Here is an 11,902-nt window from a genome sequence, read left to right on the forward strand (position 1 = left end):
GCTGGAATTTTTATTTATACTAGTAATGGCAGTGATCAGTGACTTATAATGGGACTGTGATAATGCAGTGGGGTGGGAGGTTGACTGACACTGAGATCACCAGTGACAATAATACAGTGGTCAGTAATAATACTATACACTGTCACTCTACTAATGACACTGGCTGGGAAGGGGTTGACATTTTGGAGTAATTAAAGGGTTAAGTGTGTGTCTAACAAGAGATAATGTGTGTATTATGTGCTGCTTTTTGCTAAAAATCTGTTTGTTCCTTTTCCCTGCCAGAAATCATTGGCTGAAACCTGTTGACAAAATCCTGCTGTGTCCAATCACTGCAGGAGTCGGCGGGGGGCGCACGCCGGGGCACCCCCAATCCTGGAAGAAGGTGCCAATGTACAGGTATGTGATGGTAACTGTACATGCAGCGTGTGAGCAGCAGTAACAGACTTGTTATGCATTGTTTTATGCATTTGTACTATCTGGTCAAAAGTTTAACACTCCTTTACTGTCCTGAGGAGGCTATCATGTGTAAAAGAAGTTGAAAAGTCAGAGGATTACAATGGTGCTCCCGTTCCTATTCTGTAATACAGTGAGGCCTTGTAAGAATGAATTCTGCGAGTAGTAGCTGTAAGGTAACAAGGTTACATGGGTAGGCAGTTTTTCTGATTGTCGACAAAGGGTCTCAAAAGAGGTCTGAGAACTTGTTTAGGAGGCTCTCTGCAAAAGCAGAAGTCATGAAGTTGGATATACCATAGTCAATGTCGGGGGACTTCAAGGAAACGGTTTCAGTTTTCCTCTTACAAAAAAAAAAAAAAAAACAGGTGAGGAGTTCTAAGGTTTCAAAGGAAGAATTTAGTATTGTCAATACCAAGAGGAAAATCTGGAATTCCCATAAGTGGCTTCAGCGGCCCTATAAATGTGGAGAGTGTGGAAGATCTTCAAAGAGAGTCCCACGTTTTTAATAATGGGGCAGACAATATGGTAGATCAGAGAGTTTATGGCGGACAATAGGTTGCAGCCAGGGGAGGGAAAATGGGAGGACTGGTGATATATCTTTTTCAATAGTCACCTAGAGTTTATGTGAGTCATTGCAGTGTCTATCCAAAATATATGCAAGTAAGGCAGATTTATAATACAATTCCAAGTGAGGTATTTAAAATGAGAAGGTCTACCACCAGATATAGTGGAGTAAGGCTGATTGAAGATGTTTGAACAAAGTTTGAGGAAGAAAAACCGAGACTATTTGAAATAAGTAGGGGACATGTGGCAGGATTATCATCCTAAAAAGATTTAATCCTGCCAAACCAGGATGTCGGAGGAGCACCCAGTTTTTATGATGTGTGGCAGTCTGTTCCAAGTCTATGATTTATCCAACTTTCTGTTGGAGGAGTCTTGTTTCTTCTTCACGAAGGGAGACATTCAAGACTTCAGATTTAAAATGATTTACTTAAAAATTACACAACACTCCAAATCAAGTAAGCTTGGTTAATATGTGAGGAAAAGCAACTCTAGGATTTGAAATGAATAACAGCATGTTGTCCTTGTATAAACTGAGTTTATGATAAAATAGACCCTATTGGGATTTCCTTAATTTCTGACTTTTTACAAATGGACACTGCTAGATGTTCCACCGCAAGTAGAATTTTTTTTAGTAGTTAAAATACACAGAGGCTTGTGCAGAAGAGGAGGATCTGACATAATTTGCCCCTATGGAGTCATTGTTGAAGTTAATGATCTAGAGTGTTGAGAAAACACAAACTCAGGAAAAGATATTTTTTGGTCATAGACAGAATATATAATTCATTAGTATGACAACTGAATAATGAGATGTTTTATTTATTTCTATTTAGTGATAAATGGGTTACATATTTGTAATTTTTCAGTGTCAAGGATATTGTACACAGGCATATATTGTACTAATCATATGATTATTGAAATATCCTGGGATAAAAGATACTAACTGATAGTTTACATCATGCAGTCATTTTTACTGATGTGACAAAGATATTATTTACCTCTTCCTCATATTAAATTTGAAAAACAGTTATATGATGTGGGAAAGGATGTCAGAACTATTAGGGGAGTAGTAAGAATTTATGATACTAAAAGAAGCAAGCATTTGATATCTGGATGAAGAACTGACCAGTATCAAAAGATAATATAAAAATAGGACCAGGCCTATTTCTGACACTTGTTGTTTACAAGTTAAAATCAGTACTTTTTTGTTAGAAAATTACTTAGAGCCCCCAAACATTATAGGTTTTTTTTTTTTTTTTTTAGCTGAGACCCTTAGAGAATAAAATGGAGATCATTGCAATACTTTGTCATGCCATATTTGCACAGCGGTCTTACAAACGCAATTGTTGTTTACAAGTTAAAATCGGTGCTTTTTGGTAGAAAATTACTTAGAACCCCCAAACATTATATGTTTTTTTTTTAGCTTAGACCCTTAGAGAATAAATTGGAGATCAATACACTTTTTTAAATTAATAAATAAGAAAACAGTAAAGTTAGCTTAACTTTTTCGATAATATGAAACATGATGTTACGCTGAGTAAATTGATACCTAACATGTCTGCGCACACTCGTGGAATGGCAACAAACTTTGGACTTAAAAAACTACATAGGCGATGCTTTAAAAATTTCTTCAGGTTACCAGTTTAGGGTTACAGAGGAGGTCTAGTGCCAGAATTATTGCTCTCGCTTTAATGATCGCGGTGATACCTCACATGTATGGTTTGAATAAAGTTTTTATTTTTCCCCCTGTCCTTTAAAAAAAAAAAAATAAAAATGTGATCACTTTTATTCCTATTACAAGGAATGTAAACATCCCTTGTAATAGAAATTAGCAGGACATGTCCTCTTTAATGTGAGATCTGATCAGATCTCACATTTACACTTAAAAGCAAAAAAAAAAATTTTTTTTTTCATAAAAAAGTAAATACAATTTGGCCCTTTAAGGCCGTTGGGCAGAAGTGATGATTTACGTTGCTCCGGTCCTCCAAGGGCATAGAGTGGAGTGGGGCCCACTTGAAGAGGAAGCCACTCGATTTCCTGCCCAGCAGCACAGGGGTTTGGATAATTTTCCCTGCTACTGGTGGCTCCGGAAAGCTGGGAAAACGACGGGTAAGCAGAGGGAGGGGGGTGGGCACCTCTCCTGCCGCCCATAAATCTGCCACTGGGACCACTTATATTAAAGCAGTCCGCCTGTAAGAAAATATCGGGTTATGGCAGCTATCTGCTGCCATAACCACCGGTATTTAAGGTCAAAGAAGAGACGTAAATACACGGTGGGCGGTCCGGAAGTGGTTAAATAATATTTTAAATGTTTCTTGGCGTAATTAACTAGGTCATTTTCCAATTTTTAACAATGCTAGTGCACTATTTGACACATTCACTTTTATGGTTAATTCTTTATTGGTTTTATTGTTAAACTTTACTGTGAAATCAAAAGAATGGTCAGAGACATTTCCTATTTGAATGACAAATTATAGTTACAAAAATATGTTAGATAAATGCTCTTTGATACAATGCATTAAAGGGGAATTGTTATGAATTACTAGCACTTATAGTTCTTGTAACATTGTGTATCTTGTAACTAATCTAAAGACACTACCTTGTAATTTGTAAACTCCATTTTAACTTTGTACATGAATCTCATAATGAAGAGGTATGTCTCTCTTCTTATCTCTATTTTGATAATCTCTAAAGGCCAGGCTTCTTATATTCAGCCCATACATTAGGTTATAATTTCCACTTGGGGCAGTAGAACAGATGTACGTTCTCAGTCATCTGATTGTAAACAATCACCTTGTAAAACAACCCATTCAGTTTAAAATAGAAGTGAAAGGCAAAACATTTTTGTTTCAATATACAAAAAAAAACAAAAAAACACCCCTCATAAATACATTTTTCCTTTTGATCACATTCCTTCTGTTCTTAGCTGCATGAGAGCTGAGGGGAGGAGAAGCAGCAGCACACTGAGCTTCTCAGTGAATGGTTATGCAGCGGGGGGAATGTCAAGACTGATCAGTCTGAGCATTGGAGGAGAGCACACTGAGTTCCCAGCATAGCTAGAGAACTGACAACGGTGTGTTCTGCTTAGTGTGGTCAATTTCTAAAAGGAAAGCAGAGGGACAGGCAGGAACACCAGGTATTTCACACAAAGGAAGCAATACAAAGAGAACAGGATACTTTCTCATACAATTACAGGGCACATATCAGAAATAAAAGGTTTTGGGGGTAACAAACACTTTAACTGCTTAACGACCGCCCATCATAGTTATACTGCGGCAGGCAGCCGCTCCTGGGCGAATCGCCGTACATGTAGAGCGCTCGCTCTCAGGAGGCTAGGGGGCGATTGGGCGCCACCGGCTGTGCACTCCCACCCCCGCTCTTCAGAGGGGAAGCCGATGCAGCGGGCAGGCGGCTCCGATTGCCGCCTGACACCCGCGATCGTTCCCCGCTGAGAGAGAACGGTCAGCTGTTGTAAACACAGCCGATCGTTCTTCTCCCTGCAATGATCATAGAGCCCATGTGATCCTTCTATATAGAATCACATGTCTCTATGGTCATTTCAGAAGCCACGCCCCCCCACAGTTAGAATCATTCACCTAGGGTCACATTTAACCTCTTGATCACCCATAATGTTAACCCCTTCCCTGCCAATGGAATTATTACAGTAAAAGTGTATATTTTTAGCACTGATTACTGTAGTAATGTCACTGGTCCCCCCAAAAGTGTCAAAAATGTCAGTCAGGGGTCCGATCCATCCGCCACAATGTCGCAGTCCTGCAAAAAATTGCAGATTGCCACCATTACTAATAAAAAAAAAAAACCCAATAAAAATGACATAAATCTTTCCCGTAGTTAGTAGACGCAATAACTTTTGCGCAAACCAATCAAATGTTTTTTTTTTTTTTACCAAAAATATGCATTTTTTTTTCAAAATTATCGCTCTTTTTTTTGTTTATAGCGCAAAAAAAAAAATCGCACAGGTGATCAAATGCAATACCACCAAAAGAAAGCTCAATTTGTGAGAAAAAAAGGACATCAATTTTATTTGGGTACAGCGTCACATGACCACCCAATTGTCCGTTAAAGTAACGCAGTGCCAAATCGCAAAATAGGGCCTGGTCAGGAAGGGGGCAAATCCTTCTGGTCTTAAAATGGTTAATAGAGAGACTATGGAGGTTACCATACTCAAGTATAAATGTAAGTTCTGAAATTCATTGCGCAGTAAGCATTACCATCTAAATCTTCTCAATGCTGCTATCTCATTACACTATGCTAAAGAATAAATTAAGCCTGCTGACATCTTGAGCTGAACTAATTAAAGTATAACTGAAGGCAAAACTTTTTTTTTTGTTTTTGGACAGAGTGGAGAGGGATTAGAACATTTGTCAGTTTTTATTGCTGTCTGTACCCTGTTAAGGACAGTCATCCTCTCTATTTGTCCTGTGTACCATTATCATTGAAAGTAAAAGGATATTTACAATTTTGGGCTGTCCCCAGAAAAGTAATAGATGGGAAATCTTCCAAATGTGGACACTAGGTCTGGTGATCCTGGGGGTCCCCAAGGAATTTCCTTAATTTGCAGGGGTTTCATCTCACTTCCTGTTTAGCTATGGGACAGGAAGTGAAGGGAAATCATCGCAATAGGACACTAGATGTCAAAAAAACTGACAGGGGTTATAACCTTCCCTTGCTCTATCCAAAATAAAAGTTTTGCCTATAGTTCTACTTTAACTAAGTAGTCTAGAGTCAAGTTTAATTGACAATCACTCCCTGCACTCTGTACATTATATTCCCCTGAACTCTGCATTCTGTGCATTACATACTCCTGACCCCTTATTCGAATACATTATATTGTCACGCATTACACACTTCTGCATTTGGTATTCTGGGTCCCTGCACTTTGAGCATTACATACTCCTAACCCCTGCACCTTCTGAGCTACACACTCCTAAACCCTGCACTCTGTTATATTCTCCTGACTGCTCTACTGATCACATTACATCCTCCTGTACCCCTCACTTTGTGAATTACATAATCCTGACTTCACCCCTGACTTATGCACACTGTGCATTATAAACTACAGACCCCTGAAGTTTGTGTGCTACATTCTCCTGACCCCTACACACTGAAAGATACTCTCCTGATGCCTTTATTGTCTGCATTAAATTTCCTGATCCATGCACTCTATACATTACATACACCTGATCCCTGAATGCTGTATGTTACATACTTCTGACCCCTGCTATCTGTAAATTACATTGTATTCTTCTGAATTACATTGCAGTACATTTTGCACTCTGTACAATGCACACTTCTGACTTTTGCTCTATGTGTGTTGCCCATTCCTGACCCTTCCACTTTCTGTGTTTCATACTTTGGACCCCCTGGAGTTATGCATTAGATAACATTGATCACTACACTCTGTGAATTACATAATCCTTACCCCTGCTACCTGTACATTTCATTGTCTTGCTTTCTGCACTTTGTGCATTCAATATTACTGGCCCTTGCTTTCTGTAGACTGCATTGTCCTGCATTAAATACTCCTAACTTTTGCATACTGTGCATACATACTCATGACTCCTAAATTATGTTCATTACATTCTGCTAACCCCTTGCACTCTGCACATTACATTCTCCCAACCAAGGCATTCTTTGCGTTACATATTCATGACCCTTATACTCTATACATTAAATAACCCTGATCCCTGCGCTCTGTATGTTACATACTCCTGACCCCTGCCCCCTGTACATTACATATTCCTAAGCCGTGTACTCTGTGCGTTACATAGTCCTGATTCCTACACACTGAGTTACACTCTCCTGATTCCTGTACATTACATTCTTCTAACCCCTGAACTCTATGCTTTGCATAATTTTGACCTAATACATGTTCTTGAGCCTTTCAATCTGTACATTAAATTCTCCTGAATCCTGCGTTATGTGAGTTACATACTCTGCACCCCTACACTTTGTGCAATACATGTTCCTGACCGCTACACCATGTGTTACACACTCCTAACCCCTGCACCTTGTGCATTTAATTCTTATGACCCTAGCAATCTGAACATTATAATGTCCTGACCCCTGTACTTTCTGACTTGTGCACTCTATGTGTCATGCACTCCTGACCCTTGTACATTAAATACTCCTGACCCCTTTTCTCTGTATATTACATTGTCCTAAACACTGCACTTTGCATGTTACATACACCTGAATTCTTCACCCTGTGTGTTACACACTTCTGATCTCTGTATACTGTACAGTACACACTTCTGACTCTTGCTCTATGTGAGTTGCACATTCCTGACCTCTGTACATTACATATTCTGACCACTGAACATTATATGCGGTGGTTGCTAAACTTGCACCACAACAATGCGTGACTCTGCACCAGGGCAGGTGTCATGCAGGGAATTCAGGAAAAGATGGAAATCTTCCTCCTCCAGACCTCTTTTACCTCCTGCCCTCAGTTGCACTTACATACTCCTGACTACTGAACATTATATGCTGTGGTTGCTAAGTTGTTCCCCACAATTATTTCTCAGCCAGGGTGCCCCAAACATGGGACCAAGTTTACCTTGGATCAGAGTCATGAGTTGTCATCGTGCGGGTGAGCCAGAGCACATGTTCATTGCCATGGTGATGCACCCTCTTACGAGGGGCGTTTAAGTCAAACCAGGACTTTTGAGTTTATATAAAAAAGAACAATACCAGCGTTTAACAAATGCCTAGAAAGCTTTGGCATAGAAAGATTTATCAGTAGGGCTGAACCATCCTAGAACAGCCTGCTTCACTTCATCATCATAAAGATTTGTCTCTTGTGCAATTTTACAAGAGGTTGTGCATCGATTATCCAAGTCAGGCATTTTACGCTCTGAATGTTCACAGGAATGACTGCTGTGGGCTGGACACATCACGGCCAGGATCATTACTGACAGACGTACGTCCATCTTTCAAACGATTACATCATTCAAAGGTCTTACTGAGGCTTAGGGATGATCGAACGGTTCGGGTCGACCATCGGTTCGGCCCGAACATTGGGTGTTCGAGGTTCGGCCGAATTTAGAACTTTTTGCCCAAAAAGTTCGGAATTCGGCAACCAGAACCGCCCAAAATGCAATGCTTCAGGAAATGGGCTTTAAAAGCCCGTGATTGGACCAGAACCATTAGCAAAAGCCAATTGAGGGGGCAGGAGAATGCTAGGAATGTGATTGGAGTGACTAGGGGGTCCCTAGACCAATCATTAGTGAATACGCCCCCCAGTATATAAGATCGCCCCCGCCATATTCCTAGCATTGAAAGTAAGGGAGAAAGAGATTGGACTTTACGAGGCACACTCCTATAAATGCTTTCTGTAAAGGATCATTAACGCTGTCAGCCTGTGATGACTGACAGCTGCATTTATTCCCCCTTTTTATATATGTTTCCCTTTTTTTTTTTCCTTCCTTAGTTTCTCCCTTTTTTCCCCCCCCCCTTCCCTTTTTCCTTTCTTTTCCCTCCCCCCCCCTCCTTTCTCTTTCCTTTTTCCGCCCCCCTGTTTAACTGGCTCAGAGTTTAAGACATCACTGTTGGATACATCTAGTATAAATATCCAATACTATGTATTTTATTGTGGTTATTGTGAATGTTGTATGGATAGACTGCATCATGCCCATGTGTTTGTGACATTATTGTCCAACACATGGTCAGATGGGCTTTCGAGTTATTATTTGTGATTTGTACCCGAGATGTAACTAGTTAAGATTCACTGACACTTGCAGGTGCACCGTCTCTCCCAGGCTATACCAACGGCGCACCTGCCAGATATATTAGTCACTTCTCTCTACCTCTCTTCCCCCGCTTTCTATTATGCTATATCTTTTCCATCTTCATTTTTTGCCCTATCCCAGCATCCCCTCTTTATTTTCTTTAGGAAAGTGCCGTGCGTGTGGGGGCATATGCACACCATCCCCGCTGACTGGTTGGAGCCGACGTACGGCCGGGTAATCACGCCCAGCGGTTGACGGCCAATGGGCATCCCCGCTGGCGTGAATAGGAGGAGGCGTTGTGGGTCAGCTGACCCACAAGGACTCTCCCCTCCCCGTGTCGTGACGCGGCCAGCTGCTTGCTGGGTCACTATGGTGACGCCCGTGGCCCGCGCATGCGCGGGAAATACCGGCCGGGGTTGATGATGTCACATGTCTGACTCATCACCCGGGACCATGGCCTTCAAATAGAGCGTGATATTCGCTCTAAAGTATGGCGGTATCCCCATCCGGGGGGGTGCATACACGGTCGCTGTAGTGTGAGGATCCACAGCCTTAGCATACTATTGGTAAGCTTACATGACCTTTTGAACTATCTATTTCTTTACATGGCGCTTTAGTGTGCTTACTATCTGTAACCTTTACAGGTCTATTGGCATGTGAGCTTTTTGTCTCACTGGTCCGCGATTTGGGTCTGTGGGCCGGGGTTTTTCTCCCCACCCGGTCGCCACACAGTATCTCTTTATGGGACCATACCTTCCATAGTAATAAGCTAATACTTTGCTCTATATTTATGTAAGTATTTTCCATCAACTACCCTATCTCTGTTCTATCACAGCTTGGTGTTTGTGGTCACCCACTACAGTGGGGATGCCTATTTTTCACCCTAGGCACCCTAACCCTCATTTTAACTTATTGATGCATGTTGTTACATCTTCTGGGAATTTTTCTCTTTTTATCTACCATCATCACTCTCATTGGGTAATGTATGTGACGCTGGTCCTTGTATTAACTTGGGGTCCCTCTTGAACTATATTTATTTAGTTGCACGGAGGTGGAGTGTTGGACGGCTACCCTCACCCTATTTTTCCTTTCAAACTGACCCATTCTCAATCATTGTGTATCATACTCATTCCATCATTTATTTTAGGCTACTCCAAGCTCTATACCCTATGATAGTTTGGATGTTCATATTTGGCTTCCTGTCCCAACTACAGCGCACCGATCCCCCTCGTTATTACTATTTCCAGCCTTTATGGCATGATTCATCACAAAGTTCTCTCACCTGTAATATCTTTTTCAGGTATGTATTTTGCTAAGTATATTGTTGTTTTTTACTCATCTTCTCAGATATACCCCAGTCTACTCTAACACCAAGCCTTGGTCCCTACGTCTGGTTCTGTGTCTCCGGGCATGGCTAGCACCCCCAAACGCTCAGGCTTCTTTCTCTTCAACCCCTCTTTCTTTTTCTTTCTCTTTTTTATTTTTCTTACTTTACCTTCTTTTCCTTTTCATTACTTTTTCTTACCTCTCCCCAGTTCACTCTTTCTCTTTTTTTCCCCCTCCTTCTTGCCACCCGGCTCTCTTACTCTCACTCTCGCTACTTATCCTCTCATGGCCCTCTGCTGTGACAAGGGTATGGCATGCAGCCTCAGAATGCAATGATGTGCTGACTGATTATTAGACCTATTCAGTCATGACTGTATAATAAATCGTCTTGTTTTGTGTTTTTTTAAAAATGTAAACGTTGTGTCTTTGCATAAGAATACTCATTTTTAATGTTTTGTCCTTATGCAGATGTTTGTCTTTACCTTGTGCTCCAGAAGAAGCTTAATAGGTTAAGCGAAACATGTAGAGCAGCTGGGATTCAACCTAACATCTGCGTCTACTACATACAGACGACCCTTTGGAGACGGCCATCCCATCTCCAGGGCCGCCTCATGTACACAGGTTATTGTTGTATCGCTTGTGAACACTGTATAATAATCAATATCTGATTAGGCTGTGTGTTTTGCACTACTTTTTGTAGGCCCTGCCGCCATACTGCAATTATCAACGTATATGACATGTTGCTCTTTGTTTTATATGTTCCCCCTTTTTGGGGTTTACTATGTATGTGTTTTTTGTAAATTTTTCTAATAAAGAATATACTATTTTATATTGGTGCCTATAAAGTCCAATCTCTTTCTCCCTTACTTTCAACTCTGTTAATTAGGATGTGGCACTTTTTAGCTATCTTCTCTTTGGTGCGCCTAGACATCCTGCGACCTAGGAGCGCACATATCTAATTATTCCATATTCCTAGCATTGTTATACTGGACATGGAAGAGAGTGGAAGCAGTTCTGTTAATTTTACTTTAAAAGTGTCATTTAGGTATTTATTAGTGTGAGGAAAGGGATATCTAGTGTAGTTAGAGTGCTCCTTTACACTTAAGTTAGCTTCAAAAATTTAGTTTCTGTAGGGAAAGTGTTAAGTGTAAGGGGGCCGTAGTGTAGTGTAGGGTTAACTGGCAGTGACTGCTATGGCATGGTGACAAAACCCTTCCATAGCAGGGTGACCGCTATAGAGAAATTATAATTTCTCTGAATTGCTTTGGCACACCCATATGGCTTCTCACCAGCCAAGCATTTTTTATGCTGCAGGGGCTGCCACTGCCAGTGTTTTTTTGAGGACATGTTTGATGTCAGACATGACATCTGAACATGTGTATAGGGGGTATATATACACATATATGTCTGTATATATACCCCTAGACATATATAGGTGTGATAGTAGCAGAAATAAATGCTTGCGCTAATGAAATCATTTACAGTAATATATTTCTGCTACTATCACACCTATATATGGCTAGGTGTCTATATACATATAATTATGTGTGTATATATACCACTATACACAAGTTCAGATGTTTTGCCTGCCTCAAAAGAACCCAAAAAAATGCCAAAAAAACGCTAGCGTCAAAAAAAAATGCCCAGGTGTGTTTTTGCTGGCATTTTTGGGGGGTTTTGGAGGCAGGCAAAACATCTGAACTTGTGTATAGTGGTGTATATACACACATACATATATTTATATACACACCTAGACATATATAGGTGTGATAGTAGCAGAAATATATGCTTGCGCTAATGAAATCATTTAC

Source organism: Pelophylax lessonae (assembly GCF_965119305.1).
Source record: "Pelophylax lessonae genome assembly, chromosome: 2".
NCBI classification, from domain to species: Eukaryota; Metazoa; Chordata; class Amphibia; order Anura; family Ranidae; genus Pelophylax; species Pelophylax lessonae.